The sequence below is a fragment of the Macrotis lagotis genome, chromosome 3 (genome assembly GCF_037893015.1).
Source record: "Macrotis lagotis isolate mMagLag1 chromosome 3, bilby.v1.9.chrom.fasta, whole genome shotgun sequence".
In the NCBI taxonomy this organism is placed as follows: Eukaryota; Metazoa; Chordata; class Mammalia; order Peramelemorphia; family Peramelidae; genus Macrotis; species Macrotis lagotis.
Window position 1 is genome coordinate 255,539,762 of NC_133660.1, and position 18,913 is coordinate 255,558,674.

The following is an 18,913-nucleotide window of genomic DNA, read 5'->3' on the forward strand; positions in this document are numbered from 1 at the left end:
TTCTTGCTTAAGTAGTCTCTTTTCCTGAGGAGAGCAGAGTGATCAAGTTTCTGATCCTGACAGGCTCAAAATTCCCATCCTGACAGGCAATAAAGTCTCCCTTGGAGAAGGGTGGGAGGAAAAGAAGCTAAAGATATCTACCTTGTCACCCAAAAATTACACAATAAAACTTTCATGTGAGAGAAGAATTTTCTCCTAGAACAAGTCAAGTAATTTGGTTACATGGAAAGGTAGCAAGTCCCAAATTCAAAGAAAGCATCAACCATAGCTTCCTTTCTTAGGCTTATGACAAAAGTTGAGACAAAAAAGGGGCTGATTTTTCTTTAAAAGTGGAAAACTCATGACATGGCCAATGAACCAACAACAGTCTCTTGGCCTTAGCAGATTTCCTGCCCTACTCTTACAAGACACTGTCTTGAATGGATTTGCTGACTTCTTGTCCCATTCCTCCAACACATGATTTGTTTTATTCCTTTTTGGAGTTCATATAATACAATGATTTGCCGACCAGAGACCATGGATTGGCATTCAATTATGACTTTGATCTTACTCAGCAAGTAGCAGGTCTCACAATAGAAAGAAGGCAATGCTTGTATTGTCCTCAATATTTCAAGGATCCCATATCTCAGAAATATTCATTGTGACTATCCATTTGGGTAGCTTAATCAACCCATTGTCCAAATGACATGTGGGTTATTATTCAAAGTCACTGCTGAGAATTATTACAAACATTAATTTTGATCCCTTTAATGTATTGTTCTATTGTTACCAAAGCTGATTCTGGTAAATATGATATTTATTTATACAGGATATTCTGAGGAAGATTTGGGATCAATAGCTAAACCAAGATGGCAAAAACAAGTTTTTTTTTAATTTGATATATCTTCAAATTCTAAAAAAATTAGAAAGAACATAATCCCGAACCTATACTAATATGCTGAATGCTAAGCCTTGGTAACAACCCACTGAAGTAACTCAAATAACAGGATCAAACAAAATTTCATGGAAATAAGTAAGGCAATAAATACAAATGATAATCAATATCAAAGAAACATTTCTTATGTATCATTTTGAAGTCAATACAACATTGTTTGTACCTGTTTTTCAGAGATGAAAATTTCATTATTTTTCGGCTTTTTTCCTGAAGAGATATAATAAAGACTTTAAATTACATGCTCAGAGTTTCAAAATGAAATGGGAAAAATTAATCTATTTCAATGGGGTTTCAAGAAAGCAGTCAAAAGTAGCTCTTACTTTATTTTGGACAAATGGCTATTCTTTCTTTTACCAAAATTAAGGTTGTTATTTCTCTTTGTCTCCTTTGTTAAGGCAACAATTCAGCCCCCCCCCCCCCCAGGAAAAGGTAGACTATGAGCCTATTTTGCGGAACAATATTAGCCTTGGAACTTGGCCATTACAAAGAAAATGCTTCCTGGATTTGGGAGCAGAATCACAATGAAATTAAGTTAATGTACAATAACCACCCAGTTTCATAACATTTTTTTTTCTGGTTTGATACAAGTCAGATTGATTTGAAAGCTGAAGAGTTCTTTGAAAATTAATAGCAACATTCTTTTGTTTCATTTTCTACAGCTCAGAAGACCAAAGGAGCCTTAGGAATTAATTGCAGGCTTCTAATAAACACAATGATGTAATGACGTATTTAACATTACTGGTTTTTGTTTGATTCCAAATAGATTGCAGATTTTTTTCTGGTGTGATACTAAAACAATTACCATTTTGAAAAAAGGATAATTAATCCGCAATTTTTTCACATTAGATCATAGATCTCGACGCAGTGCCCACCGATTTGATGGTCTTCAGCTGCTGCGTATTTATTTTTCATTTTTCCTACTGATGTACCGCCCCATCAGCGCTGACATTTAAATGAGTGAGTATTCAACACAAATGTGATCATTTGTACAGCTTCCAATGCGGCCCCATACTGAGATGATTGCTTCTGGGAGCCATCCATGGGTTCTCAAATAGGGGGAAAAAGCCAGGCAAAATTTTATCAATTTACATTTTTCTGTGATTAATTTTTATGCAAATCAGGGCCCGACCGTGCTCCCATCTCACCTGAATCATTCGGATCATCAAAGACAAATTGAGCATCACTTATTTAAAAAATAGGCTTTAAACTACTCTACAGCTGTGTTGGAAAATGCTAAGAGCAGGGCATGAACTTTTCTAATGTAACAGGAAGAGATAAGAAAATGCCGCTTTGGCATTTTTGTCCACAGTGCTATAAACATGGAACTTAACAAACCCCCCCCACCAAAAAAATCATGTTTGCTTTGTACACTATAAGTTCTTGTTAATATGCAATAGGAAAATCAGAATCCTAGGTAACACTTCCCACCCCCCAGCACTGAATTAATAATCCAAAGTGCTGGCCATTGAGCAAAATGCACTGCTTCATGGTACATCCTTTACTGAATATTTCTCCCTATTTTTGCATCTGTACAAACAAAGGACATTAACTTTTGTATTTGAAGAAAAGAATGTTGTACCACACATAAAAAATGGGGGGGAACATATTTTTTTCAAAAAATTAAATGATTTGATGTTAAAACCCTACCCAAACCAATATTTCAATGTATAAATTAATAGTTTTCCATTATACTGGAAATGACAATATGAATGTAGTCCTCAAGGAAGATAGAATAGCATATACCAGAAAGAACAATGGAGTTGGAATCAGAAGATCTGGATTCAAAACTTGGTTCTGCCACTTAGTACTTGTGTGATCTTGAGCAATTGCTTTCCATACTTTCGACTTCCAATTTCTCATCTGTAAAATGGATCTATGATCTGTAAAATGTAAAAATGAACATTGAATTTGGCTCATTTAATCCAAGGTCCTATTGAATTAAGACAGTCTGTTGTCATGAAAATATCTCAACTAGAAGAATATATTCATATGGTTCATTTTCTTGTAACATAAACATATTCTTTATATGTTTCCCATTTTATCACACCTTTTTCTGGAAAGGTACATGTGAGAATTTCTGAAGCAGTTTTCCATGACCCAGCTGGTAATGGTTTACTGTTATAATATATATGAATAAGATTAACTGAACAATAATGCAATGTCATGTTCCATAACTAAGTTTAACTCTCAGGATGGACTGGATTTGCTTTCTAAATGTCCTTTTTAAAAAGATGTCTCATATTTTGAATAAATAACCCATTACTTAAGACCTTCCCTGACCTCACTCTTACTTCTCACTCATGAAGCTAGTCAACAGACAAGAAATAAATTTGTTGATACTCTTCTTGAACTAAAATACAGAAAAGCCCCATGCTACTTTGATTGTCTAAATGGACAGTGTAATCGAAGGCTCAGCAAGGTGAGATGAGGCTCAACTGTAGATATTTCATCATCAATAATGCTCTCTCTTATCTGAGGAAATGGATTTTCCTTTATACACAGGAGCAGAGCAATACCAGTATTAGTCTCACTGCTGGACAGGAACAAGATTAGAATCTTAAAAGTCATCCTGGGGAGCTAAATTACTGTGCAGTGTACAGGTGAGTAGGTTAAAAAAAAAGAGAGAGAGCAAAATAAATGCAGTTTTTCCCAAGGATTTAAGAGTTTATTTCATGGGTACAAGAAAAGGCATCTAAGACCATAGTTACCCTAACTATATTTGTGGGGGTGTATGTGCACGAGGTAGGAATGGAGGGAGGATCTGTGCAGATTCTCCCTGTCTTTCACAAACTAACCCATCATTAAATACTGTGCCCTAAACCAAAAGGCTACTACTGGCTGTTTCTGCATCAACTTGGGATAGAAGGATTTTCTCCCACTACAGGCTGACCCATTTCAGTCACCCAAGTTCCAGTGACAAGATCTCACAAGAACATAGACACAGGCTGGTCTCATGTCATAACATATGCATTCATTCTTGGAGATTTAGCCTAATTTTAGGACAAACCATTGAGGCCAACTTTTGTCTGCTCCGGTTCAATCCAGTGGAAAGAACACATTCATTCCAAAAATGTCACAAGTTGGGAGATCAACCTCCATTAAGACTTATGTGACTCTTGACTTATAAACCTTTACCAACAAGGCTTCGGGACCCTGCCAGTTGACCTGCTTTTCGCTATCCAGCTGCGGTTTAAAGACAAGCACACTTGCCAATTTGATGGGAAAACCAGCCTGTCTCTCACAGAAGCAAATTGGCACCCTGTAACTGACAAGAAGACCTGCTCCCACAAAGGCTGTTTGGGTATTCTGGGGACCAGTGGGGAGAAGACTGGGAGAGAGACTTCCTAAGGAAATAGCAATTTGTAAGAAAGTTGATTTTTTTTTGTAGTTCATTTTTGAAGAAGACCACAACATCGTGGAGATGATGCCATGACACGCATATGAATTGGATTTGAGTGAGGGGATGCTGTGTTAAGCCACTAGCCTCACCTTCTCTGAAGTCATCTGGGTTCAGTGGCCAGATATGAAACAGGACAACTGGAGGTGACCCGGGATGTGGGGGAATACACAAAGGTATTAGAGACTTCTAAAATACAATTGTTCTAGATGTTGCTCTCCAGAAATCATACATCAAAATGTTTACATTACCATAATTTTTTAAAATAACATTTTCCTACCATCAACGGAGTCTTAAAATATTACCACATTGAACTATCACTTAGCTTTGGACATAAGCTTTTTTATACAAATTGGACTATTTTTCCTCTCTTATCCAGCAATTATTCTCTTGTTGTCAACCAAAGAAGCAGCAACTAGACAAATGTTTAACCTAACTGAACTTAACCTAAATAAAAAATATAACTAGGAAATTTCTAATTCCCAAAGAAATCCCTCTTAGATCTTACTCATACTCATTACTTAGATTCCCCTCATAGAGCCTACAAAGGATCCAAATGGGGGAAGTATTCCCTACAGATAATGAGTTCTACTGGATGGTTCTGCTTGTGAATATCATTGTATTGCTTGCATCAAGTTCCAATATGCCTTGAATCTCTACAATGAGATCCCTAATCCTTCCAAAAGATTCCCCTCTAAAATGAGACAAATAATCCCTCAAAAGGATTCAGCCAACTATCCACATTGAAAATACCAAGTAGATATATGCCTATTATTCAAAAAATGATTCCTACTTGGATGGATGGTCTTTAGAATTGCTCTATCAGTATGTATGCTGGATAATGTGCATGGTCATCATTTTGGTCTCAGTTAAAGAAGAGGAGAACAAACTGGATTGTCTTTGGTAAACTGCCCAATGCTTTTCAAGGCTTCCTTAACCAAAAGTTCAGCTTTTGAACATGTATTTCCAATGGCAGTATATTCTGGTTGTATAGTCCTGAGGCAAACACTTCACCTCTCAATTATCTAGTCTGAGTAAATGTCTGAGACTCTTAAGTTACAAAGAGGGTGCCATTTTGCATTGGTAAAGAAAGTTTCTTCACTGGGGATGTAGGTCCCTTATCTACAAAATCAGTATCTGATCCAAAAAGGTGGGAGGGGGAGTTGTCCTAATGATGACCATGAGCCACAGAATTGCTTAGAAGAAATAGAATAAATAAGATCATCAAAGAGAGAGAGGTACAACTTTAAAATAGGTGATCTAGGCATGGGAAAGAGGAAATGAATCATTAGACAACTGTGTCTTCCACAAGTAACCACATAAACCACCTAATATCAAGAGAATTAAAGGCAAAGTTTCCATAATGTCAGATGGACCTCCCATGGAGGTTTTATGGAAGGAAATAACACCACCCAGTATAAAAGAACATGGATGGGCTGCAAAGAACACCGTTAGGTCAAAGAGCCACCACATATTGAGATAAATTAAAAGTACAGATAGTTTCCTCTCAAAATTGCTAATTCTTCTTATCATAGGAAAAGTTTTAGAATCATACTGAATAATACTAATATTTAAGAGGGTGTTTTTATTCTACCATCCCATACCAAGAGTCACAAAATTCACTTGGTTTCCCCTAACTGTAAAATGAGGGAAATTATCAAATGATATGATCTCTGGAGATTCTTCCAACACTAAATCCTATAATACTGTGATATCTTTATGTAGAATAAGAATTCCTAAAGGAAGAAAATACAAAGAAATTTTCTCCCTACAAAAACTTACTAGGATATTCTGTGTTATTTTGTGTTTCATAACACAAGTTTAAAACAAATTAGGAAGGGTTTGCATTTATAGCCATAAAACATATATCTGCTGGTGAACTTGGATTTTTATGCAGATTAAAATAGTGAAAAGTGCAATAGATTAGGAATCCAGAATCTAGGACTGGAACCCCAGCTATGTTACTCCCTATATATCTAACCTCAAGCAGTCTAATTGACTTTTCTGGGACCAAGTTTATTTAAATAAAAAAATGAGAGGGGAGGTGACCTAGATGACTTATAAGGTCCCTTCTGGTGCTTTTTATAAAAAGAATGCTTTTGTACAAAAATATTCATAGTAGCCCTGTTTGTGGTGGCAAAGAATTGGAAACCAAGTAAATGTCTATCAATTGGGGAATGGCTTAGCAAATTGTGGTATATGTATGTCATAGAACACTATTGTTCTATTAGAAACCAGGAGGGACGGGATTTCAGGGAAGCCTGGAGGGATTTGCATGAACTGATGCTGAGTGAGAGGAGCAGAACCAGAAAAACACTGTACACCCTAACAGCAACATGGAGGTGATGATCAACCTTGATGGACTTGCTCATTCCTTCAGGGCAACAACCAGGGACAATTTTGCGTCATCTGCAATGGAGAATACCATCTGTAACCAGCAAAAGAATTATGGACTTTGAACAAAGACCAAAGACTACTACCTTTAATTTAGGAAAAAACCCTATAATTTTGCTATCTCTTATACTTTATGTTTCTTCCTTAAGGATATGATTTCTCTCTGATCACATTCACCTTAGATCAAGGTATACCATGGAAACAATGTAAGGACTAACAGACTGCCTTCTGTGGGGGGTGGGGGGAGGGAAGTAAGATCAGGGGAAAATTGTAAAACTCAAAATAAATAAAATCTTTCTTGAATAACAAAAAAGAATGCTTTATAAGAGTTTTTTCCTAAATTATACATAAAATAAAAATTTAAGGTTTTTTTTAAATCTTTTTTGAGCTCTGGATTCCCTCCTTCCCTTTGCTCTCTTTAAGAAAGCAAACACTTTGATATAAATTATACATGGGCAGTCATGTAAAATAAAATATCTTTCCATATTCACAATGTTACAAAAGAGAACACAGACCAAAAACCAATTAAAAAAAGAAAAATAGAGAAAGTAAAGTATGCTTCTATCTGAACTCAGACTATCAGGTTTTTTTTTTCATCATGAGTGCTACAGAATTGTCTTGATCATTATATTGCTGGGAATAGCTAAGACACAGTTGATCATTGATAATATTACTACTACTGTGTACAATCATCTATGAGCTGCCAATACTTTATTTTCCAATTCTATGGTTCTAATAAATGTGAAGATAAGAAATTTCAGAGGTAATAAATGAAATGGTCTTATTTGAGGCATTTAGTGGGATAGGAGAGATAGAGTGCTGGGCCTGATAGCAGGAAGATCCAAGTTCAAATCCAGCCTTAGACTAGTTATGTTAGTAACCTTGTATGAGACACTCAAATGCTCTCAACCTCAGTTTCCTCAAGTGTAAAATGGGGATAATAGCTAATAACCTAACCACATGGTTATTGTGAGAAGCAAATTAGATAATATTTATAAAGTGTTTACTACAATAGCTGTCACACATTAAGGCACTTTGAAATGGATATTCATTTTCTTTCTCCCTCATTCTACCAGGAGACACAATCAAAGAAACTGACATTTTAAAAATGAAAAATATAAATTGCATATTTATTATATAATAATAAATTATATATGTATTTATAAAAAATATATTGTATTGTCTGTTGTATTTTATCTTTGGTAGAGCGAACATTAAAGATATTTAGCATCCTTTCATCATTAAGGGAGATTCATAAGCAAAATAAACCAAAGTGGCATTGGGTAGGATCCCCAGTCTTTTGTGAATTAAACGAAAATCATTCCAGAATCTAAAAAATTAAATCCTAAGGACTTATGTTACTCAGGGTGACACAATTCTCCAGGTTTTTAACTGTTATTAATAACTGCATAATGGTTTTTCATTAAGCTTGAAAGTGAAGACAGAATCTGATGGTTTCTCTCTTTACTCTCCAGCCCACAGGAATAAACTTTGCCTACAACAATGAGGTTAAACTGATAATTACACTTGGGAGTTTCTGGATGATTTCTTTATTCTATGTATATCAAAAAGTAAAAACTATTCATTGCTTTGAGAACATTAGTTAAGCTATAAGAAAAACAAAAGTATTGAGTTAGAATATGATTTCTGAGCTAGTGAGTTGGTTTTCTCCCTGGACATAAGTAGACTCATCTGGGGAAAAAAGTGGGGGACTTGGGTTCTAACTCTTAGGTATAGGATCGGTCATTACTTTTAGCTACCTTTCTATTTTTCTATTTTTCCTATTTTTTCTATTCTACTTCTCACATCCGTTTTTTTTTTCTCTCCACCCAAAGGGTCACCACCCAAACTTCAGACCATTATGACCTCTCTCATGGCCTATTTTCTCCTAATCGTGGACTACCTACCTTAAGTGTCTCCTTTATTTAATCTCTCCTCCACTCATGCTGCTAAACTGATACTGGTAAAGCACCAATCTGACCTGCTCAAAAAGTTCCTATGGTGTCCTGTTGCCTCTAGATTAAAATACACATTAAAATACCTGCATTTGGGCTTCATCATTCATACCTAATCTGTCTCTCTAGACTGCTTCTTGGTATTGGATTGTTTCAGTTATGTCCCATTCTTTGTGACCCCTTTTGGGGGGGGGGGGTTCTTGGCAAAGATCCTCCAGTGGTTTCCTTTACTTCTACAATTCATTTTACAGATGAGGAAACTGAGGAAAATAAGATGAGTGACTGTCCTAGGGTCACATAGCCAGATAGGAATTAAACTCAGAATCTGAACTGGATTCCTGAATCCAGATCCTGAGCTTTATTTAGTATTACTTAGCTGGCTACACCTATACCCCCACATCCTTCTCACATAATAAATCTTTGCCTAATGAATGAATGATAAGGGATCTTAGAGATCATTAGTCTAAACCCTCTTATTTATAGATGAGAAGGCTGAGACCAATAGGGGATGGCTTGGTTAAATCACACAGATTTTAAATGGAGGAACTAGGATCTGAATCCAGTCCTTGTAACAAACCCAAGGCCCTTGCTATTACAGGGTGATGCCTCTTAGAACCCATTCACTTATGCCTTGGGGAACAGTTTCCTCCTCTTTAAAATGGGGGTTATAATATTTGTACTGCTTATCTCAGAGGTTGCAAAGAAGAAATTTTGTCATTGTAAACTGCTTATAGACATGGGAGCTATTTCCATTGTTACCTATAAAGTCACACACATACACACACACATAAAGGAAAGGATTATTGTGGGCTAATTTTTAGTCATTCTTTAGCCTTGAACCCTTATATAAGTTAAACAGTTCAGCTAACTAGCAAGAAATGTCATTGTGCCTCAACTGAAAATTTGTTTGCAAATACTCTTGATGAAGCACAGTTACCATCATGATTCTTGCCTCTATTTGCCTTGTTATTAAAAGTAACATACCTCTGACATAGCAGAGTGATGTTCAGAGGACTATTCAGCAAAGACATGCCACAAATGGTGTGCTTGCCCTACCACCATTACTGAAAAATAGTGAGTCTACAGGAAACCGTGAAAGGAACACGGGCAAGAATTTCCCATTCTTGCAGCATTTTCCAGGCCAGTGGACTTGAAATTACGCCATTCCAAAATAATTCTGGGGTGGGAAGCTTCCCAGGAGGATGCAGTAACACTTAAGTGTGAGCTGCAGGGCAAGGCTGATGTGGGAAAGCTGTAATATTGCCAGCTTAGAAATAGGTGCTGCTATGGATTCAGGCGGTTGACAAACGGGATTTCTGTGGGAGGGCTAAAGGGCCATCCATGGCAACTATTGAGGAGGATGGGCTGAAGCAGCAGGTGCTCAGCAGTAATTAGACCCTGGGCCTGTGACTGAGAAAGCAAGGCTGGAAGCAGGGGCCTGGTTGCTGTGGCACAGAAATAAAAAGGGAACCCAGTCCCTGAGAGGAAGACAGAGGTAGAGACTGAGACAAAGAAACAGAAAGAGACAGACATATATGGAGAGAAACTATAGATTATAAATAAACTCTATATAACTAGAGATTGTTTCTTTAAACTATAGAAATTATAGAATTTGAAGAGATAAGGAAAGGTTAACCAGAGAAGATACAATACTTTGGTGTATGAAAGAAGGGGGGGGGAAAGGAAGACATCATATCTAAGATGATTCTGAAAAATCAAATGTACAGAGTTTGTTTTAGTCAAAGTATAGCAACAGTTTTTAAGGAAGAAGCAGGATGGCATTATGAAATTAGAATTAGAAATCAAAGCTACTACTTTTCTTACTCTAGTCAAGTCATTTACCTTCTCTGAGATTCATTTTCTTAATTCACAAAATGGACATAATAGCAACTATATCACATGGTTATTGTGAGGATCAAATGAAACTATGAAGGCAAAGCCTTTTTGAGTCTAAAAGTGCTAGATTAATACCAGTTATGATGATTATCATCAAAATCAATAAAGGTCTAACCTTTTTAATTAAAAAGAAAATCATAGGGCAATTCAAAAGTACTATGACCACATTCAGAAGACTAGAGTCCATAAAAAAATGATGGGTGATGAATTAGGGCATATGATGTTGAGGAACACTCAACAGTTGGGTCATCATTTTGTACAAATTAACCCAGACTGAGAAAACATTAGTATGAATATGAGTCGTATGATATGAGTAGTTTCTGTGTGGAAATAGCATAAGAGATGTTATTCCAAAACAGAAGTAGTGGGTTTACACATGCTTTAAATGAACTACAAGGATACATAGTTTTATGATTGTGTGTGATACCTCTACCAATAATGATCATGGCAAATTCAATTGATAGGGGCACCTAGATGGAGCAGTGATAGAGCACCAGCCCTGGAGTCAGGAGGACCTGAGTTCAAATACAATCTCGGATACTTACTATTTACTTAGCTGTGTGACCTTAGGCAAGTCACTTAACCCCACTGACTTTCAAAAACAAAAAAAATTGATAGCAATAAAATAAAGACAGAGATCTTTAAGATAATCTAAGACTTATAGGTCTGAAACAACAAAAAATATACAACACTATACTGCCCAGAGTAATTAGGAGAGAAGAAAATGTAAAGCAAATAAATACATATGACATCATCAGAATGACTTTCCAGGTTTAACTTGCATCAAAACGAACAAATATTGCAAATAAATAAGGAGTTAATCAGAAACACTCAAGACTACTCACAAACTATGAGAAAGGAAAGATGGAAATGGAATATAGTAAATCAAAATGGAAAGGATAACATACCCTATAAAATCAAGCATAATTCCAAAAGAAATCAATGAACTTTTTTGTTATTACTTTTAAGCTTATGAAAATACCAGAGTGAGCAATCTTTGAAATACAAAGAAAGGATATATACAAAATAAGACTTAAATTAAAGGTTTGATCCAGTGTTTTCATACTGAATTGGGGGGGGATTATTATTCTCATGGGAGGATTACATATAAGGGTCAAAGAAGAAACAGTTAAAAAAAAGAAGCCTACTAATAAGGAGAGAAAAAAATGATGGAGTGACTTAATAATTCTTGAAGTTTAGGTTGCCATAGGCTATAGTCATTCAAGCAAAGGAATGTTGGAGAAGGAGAGATGGAGTCTAGTGAGTCACACTTTGAACTGGGTCAGACAAGGGAGTGTTAAAAAGAATATGGGAGGAGACATTGAATAAGGTAAGCAAAAGAATAAGCTATAGAGAGAAAATTGAAAAAGGAGTTTGAGCTGTCTGGTTAAATACCAATTGAAATACTAAATGAGCTATAAAGAAGATAAGCATTTGAGAAGGGGATGAATACTACAAGGAAAAAGAAACAGAATTAATTATCACAACAGATGTGTTCAAGGACAAGACCCAATAATTTGGGATTGGGTTTAAGTAGGATGGAAAGAACTGCTATCAGAATATTCTAAGAGTAACAAATGCCTCATAATGGATTTTTTCTTTCAAAAAAATAAAGAATTATTAGAACAAAATTTCATAGACATAAAACCAACCATAATCGTTGTAACTATGAATGGTATTTCACTGTTATGCTTGCTATCAGTATATCTATCTATCTACCCATCTCTCTGTGTCATCTATCTATCTATCTATCTATCTATCTATCTATCTATCTATCTATCTGTGTCTGTCTGTCTGCCTATGTACGGAGACAATTATAGATCTATACACAAAATATACATACACATATATATGTACATATTGTCAATATAGCCTAATTATAACTATTTGCTGTTTTTAATCCACTCCCAAATCATTTTGATGATTAATATTTTCTAGTGTAGTTTGGGATCTGGTAGAACCAAAGCCTCTCTTCCTTATATGTCTTAGTATATTTTTACTATTCCTCCCAATAGTTTGTTATTTTATCTAATTCTAATAATTTGGTAATTTGGCAGTTTGATTGGCATAGTATTAAATCTGTGGCAATTAGGTAGTATTATACTCATTGGTATAATATTAAATCTGTAGCACTTGGGTAATATCAGAAACTTTATCATATTGGCCTGGCCCAGTTATAAACCCTGGATTTCTCTTCAATTAGGGATGCTTTTATTTCTATAAAATTATTTTTAGATGTACTTATGTAAGTCCTGTATGAATCTCAGTAGGTAAATTCACCTGTCTAATAAGTTGGGGGAGGGTTGCTAGTTAAATGGAACCAAAATGCAAGGGGAAATAATTTTCACCCAAAGATATCACTTTATCAGATCCCTATAAGGAATCAATAAATAAAAAAGACATATAATGAATGTGATCATCTATAAATAATAATATTCATTAAATGCTTTGTATTACTTAAAGAACTATGTAAATAATATTATTATTATTATTATTATTATTATTATTATTATTATTAAACAAGGTTGACTAATTCCAAAGGATTATGCTTTAATCCAGTGTTTATACATTGAAAGGTGGAAGAAAAGACAATTTTTCTTTAATAGTCTTTTCTTGTTGATTTAAAAAAATAAGTGGAAAATTTAATGATTCTTGTGGATATATATTTGTATACTTTGACTTTACTAAAGCTACTAATTATCTCAATTAATTTTTGTTGATTTGAGAAGTTACCTAATTATATTACCTTAAAACATCAATTATTTTACCTCTTTTGCCTAAACTTATTCCCTCAATCTCTTTTCTTTCTCAAATGTGGTCATAACTAGCATTTCTAGAATGATGTGGAGACAGTTTTCATACTTCATTTAATTCCTTCTCCATTCCTCCAAGTTACTGGGAAAGCTTTCAGCATTCCTCTACCAATATAATAATAAGTTTTGTCATAACTCACAAAGATCTATGTGTGCTCTCCTCAGTTTCCCATCCCCAAGGGCTTTGTTTGGCCTCCAATACTTGTTTTAGCCTCCTCAGAAGTACCATTCTCCTACAGCTCAATTCCCAAGGAAATCTAAATAAACCCAGAGTTTGGGTGTTTTGCTTGGGGCAGTTATAGGAGCATTCATGAAACTAAATCGACTTGGTAGCCTCCAAAGAGGTCTTGAACCTCACATGGCAGAATTGCAGAGTTCCAGAAAAGCAGATTGTGAAATGCAAACCTCTAGTGTCATCTCTCCATGCCCAACTTTGATATCAAATAATACAACATGCCCTTAAACAATGAAAATGAACTAATAAAATGCTTACAAAATGCCACAAGAAGTAGTAGGTAGTAAAATAAGACATGGTTGGAATTTTTAACAGTTCCACCTAAACTGAGGAAGAAAAAAATAGATAGGGAGAAGAGGAGAGAAGAGAGGGGAACAGAATAAAGGGAGCAGAGATGTCTTAGGCATGAGCCACTGCTCAGCTCTGTTGCTGAGCAGAGAGAATTCACCCCAATGCTCAGGCGTTTTTGGTAATTAGACTGTGGCAAGTTCACCTATCAGCTATAGACCATAATACTGGCAGAGACAGGAATCATCTATTTTTTTTCAGTTCTATTAAAAAAATATCTTTACCCGGGTCTCTGGTATCCAAACCTGTAGCTACAATTGCTACCCCACCCCCACCCCAGTCATGCTTCTCCTTTATTATTCTATCTTCAAGAGGCTGGTTGGTTTAATTTCAATCTCCTATCTCAGTAGTCAATGGAAATTTTTAGGAAGTACATAGATAATGTTAGTCTTGGCTTTTATTTAGATACCATTTTATTATATTAATCAATAGAAAAATCAAAACACAATTAGAGCAATCCAAAAATCTTGCTGGAATTTCAGATTATTAAAGTTTAAAATTACACTAAGACTTTTTGGGAAACCATGTATAATAAATGTATATTTATTTATATTTTGTTTCATATGAATATATATTTATAATAATCTATAGTTTATTTGTGCTTCCTATGGGCATTTTTGATGTCTTTTTTAGAAATTCTTCCTTGAAGTAATATTTTATGTTATTCAACCACATAACATCATCAAATGGGTTTTAAAAGATTGATTTTGATTTAATGCGGTAACTGAATGTGCTAGTTTCTCAAGCACAATTCAGCCCATTCTTTTCCTTCTCTTCAATTATAGGTCCAGTTTATTGTCCAATCTGCAGTATCTGGCCAAGATATATGTGAGAATGAAACAGCTCAATTGACCATATATTCAACCACAGATCATCACTGAAATAGAAAAAGGTATCAATAACTATTGATCCCCATGTCCAGTTTAATCTCTACAAAGTCCTCCTGAGAATAATTTAGATACGTATCATCCTAGATGAAAATATGACAAAGAAACAAGCAGATTTTCATGAATCATGATCTAATGGAGACCGCATTTTTAGTCACAAAACTGACTACAAGATATAGAGAATACAAGGTTCCCAAGTGTTTATTGATTGTGGACTTTAACAAAGTTCAGTATGGAGTAGGCATGTAATAAATGTTGGTGAATGAATGAATAATAAAGGACTCTAAAATTTTTAAGTAAATATGACAAATGCAGTCACAAGCGAAGAAAAGAAACTCAACAAAGGAATATGACCTTATGGTTTTGTCCCAAGAAAGCAAAAGTAGCCTTCTAATCCACTAATCAATCAACACGTAATTTATTAATTGACTCTGCACCAGACACTGTGCTAGGTGTTGAGGGTGCCTTAAGAAACTCAAGATAAGTATATGTTGTTCTGTAAGAAACCATGAGTGCTGGACTTTAGAGAATCACATGAGTAGATGCTGAGCAAAGGGAGCAGAATCAAGAGAACATTGTACACATTAACAACATTGTGAGTTGATCCAACTATGATGGATGCAGCTCCTCTCAGAAGTTCAGAGATCAAGGACAACCCTGGGAGACCTGTTATGGGCAATTCCATCCACAGTGGTGAGGAGTCAGGGAGGGAGGAGAAGGACAGGGTCAGGAAACACAGAATCTAAATATATATATATTGTGTTCACTTTTTTAAAACTTATGTTTTTCCTACCTATCTCATGTTTTTTCTTTGTTTTTCATTAATCTTAATTCCTCTTAAATAAAATAACATAGATAAATATGTTAAACAGAAATGTGTATGTACAATTTTTACCAAACAGTTCACTGCCAAAGGGAGGGTGGTAGAAAAATGTGTAACTTATAAATTTGCAAATGCATGAATGTTGAAAAATACCAAAGCATGTAACTGGAAAAAATAAAATATTTTTGTTTTCTAAAAAATACATAAGTATATTCCAAACTCATGTCAAAGATGAACTAGATAACATTGGAAGAAAAGACACTGGGAATTGATCAAGAAAATCTTTATGTAGCAAGAGAGGAAATGAGATTCCAAGATGTAAAGCTGAGATGATGCATTTGAGACATTAGGGACCTAGGTTCAAAGTCATGAAGATGAATGATGTGAACTTGTGTGTAAACAACAGAAAGAAGGCCAGTTTGACTGGACTACAGTATGTGAGAAGGGGAATAATAAAACTGGAAAGGTGAGGAGGGAGGGATTTTTAAAAAGTCATTCGGAGTGTGCCGCTAGAAATTCTTAGACCAACCCAAAAGCATTTGCCAAGAATGTTTTCATCAATAAAGAACAAAAATTGGAGGTTCAAAGGTGATCAGATACCATCGTAGTTCTGACCATAAATGATGCCAACTGGTGATCTGGCAGTGTTATTTCCATGACCTGCCAGTCAGCTTCTGGGAAACCAAAGTCTTTGGGTGGTTCCGGGGGAAATAGGGTTGAAGGTATGAGAGGAAAGGCCATATTGATGATTACTCTATTGAGAGAGAGATTTGTATTAACCATGTGTGTTGCCATCTTGTAGGCAGTTATCACATATTGGTACTTTGCCCACATTGCTGTAGTGCCAAGGTGCATCACTAAGATGGGAGGAGAAATCATACTCAATGACCAAGGACTCCCACAGCATTCAAACCATCATGAGAAGTCCTGCTTTCATCAGGTCATGGGGTGAAATGGTTCTGAAAAGGTGCATGAGAAGGCAGTATTTTCACAACATCCCCCTTACTATAATAAACATTGTGAAATTCTTACCACCATTAATTTGGTTGACATGGTCTTCTTTGAAATCAAAGGACAATATTAAAATGTCAGTTTTAATTTCATCATTTGATCAGAAGAAATAATGAATCCAATGGAAATTATTGAATAGAAAAGAGATACAGGTGAATATATACTTCAGAAAAATCATTTTGACTGCTACCTGAACTATGGGTTGAAGAGGTGAGAAAGCTGAGGCAGGGAGACACATGAATCCAGGTGATGAAGGCCTAAACCATAGCTCAGATGGTTGTGTGAATGAGAAGAGAAAGAGGGTAAGATGAGAAAGATGCTGGAAGATAGAAACAATACGATCAGGCAACTAATGAACCTGTGGGCAGAGGAAAGTGTGAGGAGTCAAGATACTTCCAAGTTGATGAACTTGGGAGATTAAATGGATGGGGCTACCTTCAACAGAAATAGAGAAACTCTGCTCTTTTTGGCCAAAAAGATTTCTTCTGGTTCTTGCTGATCTTACACTCAATCACTCTGTTCTTGCAGTATATCTATCATAAAGGGACTTGTCTAAAAAGTGCCAATAAAGACAGCTGCCCTGTTACTCCGTAAACACACAACCTACATACCCCTTTACCATAGATGAAAACCCCAGATGAAAACATTCTTGCTCCTCATCACCTCCCACAACCTCATCTGTCTTGACTTTTTCCATTACGTTAATCCCCCAAACAGCAAACAAGTTAGGACCTCTATGCTAATGGTGATGCACAACAGATAAAGAATAGAGATTTTCTATAAATGAGCAAATAGAATTTGAAAAATGGTATTCTAAACAGCAAACATTGATTTAGAAATCCTAGCTAGGACCCCAATCTATTGTCTTTCCATGGAATAAGGCCTTTCCTCCAATATCTATAAAATTTCTCCATTCCAATATTCAAGTTAAATTATACATTCATTCAGTCAGACATCAAGAATTCCCTAAGGAAACAAGAATACTGTGAGTTCCAAGTGAGTACTCTAAGTCCCCTGGGGATAGAAGTGTTCTGTGTTATTGTCACCAAAACTGGTGGTGTCTTTATTCTAATATTTAGCTTCTGTTTTTCCAATTTAAGCAATTATCAGTGTTGATATGGCTACACAATGAGGTCTCAGAAAAGGAGGATTCGTTGCCTTCACTTCCTGAAAGCAAGCTTATTAAGAATGACATAGGAAGAATTGCAAGCATTCATTTACTAAACCTCGGAGTCCTCTTCCAAAGCCAAAGGGTACTATAAAATGTGTCAACGAGATAGACACACAGATATTCTCATGGCTCTCATAAATCCTCCCGTCTGCCTGGCTTTAAGGGAATCTCTATGAATGGCAAATTTCCAGAACCTACTCCTACCCAGAGGACATGTTTCTGATTACTTAACACTTTACACAAATAGGCCTTTCAGGCAGCTGGGAAGGCATTGCTTCTAGGGAAGATAATGAATTCTTTGGATTAGGATGGGGAAGAAATTGAACCAGCCTGGGACCACAGACACTCCATTTTTATTTGAGAAAATGAGAGAGCATTCTGGATCGATAGGTGTAACAAATCACTGTTCAAAAGGTATTTTGTTTCGGATGGGTGCGGTACATTTTTTCCCACTGGATTTTTTTCAGTAAAAATAATATAGAACGCTGTGGATCAGTCCTAGTCAAGTTAAAGCATACAATCTATATGGGTTGACTTTTTCAATCAAGACATGCCATGAAGGCTGTTGGGTTTGTTGATAGAGAGCAGGCATGCTTTTTTTAAAATCACAGTTGCTTAAACCATTGGAAAAAAAAACATAGCTACCATTTTGATAGCCCTTTGGAGTTTATACAGTATTTTTTTGCATGGCAACTCTGTCAGAAAGGAAATAAATATTTCAGGTATAATTAGACCCATTTTACAAAGAACCAGGTTCATCTACAGAACTATAAAGGAATACTTCAGGTATAATTACACCTATTTTACGGAGAAACTGAGGCTCATCTACAGAACTAGAAATCAGTCTCTGAAGCATAGGGTCTCTTTCTCAACTCCTCCTTGATGATGTGTTCTCCTGTTACATTTAGCATTGAATTTACAGCTAGGATCTTCCAGAGCTTCTGGTACAGCCATCTCATCAGCCCAAGGAGGATGCTTTGGTTTAAATTCAAACACTAACAAACTCTACAGTTGAGAAACTCCTGTCTCCCCACATTACTCTCTCCCAA

General features: G+C 35.7%; 1 long non-coding RNA gene across 1 annotated transcript; it reads left to right on the plus strand.

Annotated features, from left to right (window-relative positions):
- The first annotated feature begins 1,784 nt into the window (after positions 1–1,784).
- Positions 1,785–14,856, plus strand: LOC141518423 (uncharacterized). The gene is made up of 3 exons (XR_012477194.1): positions 1,785–1,891; positions 3,437–3,534; positions 14,758–14,856. It is a non-coding gene; the product is annotated as an uncharacterized LOC141518423 (long non-coding RNA).
- The last annotated feature ends 4,057 nt before the right edge of the window (positions 14,857–18,913 follow it).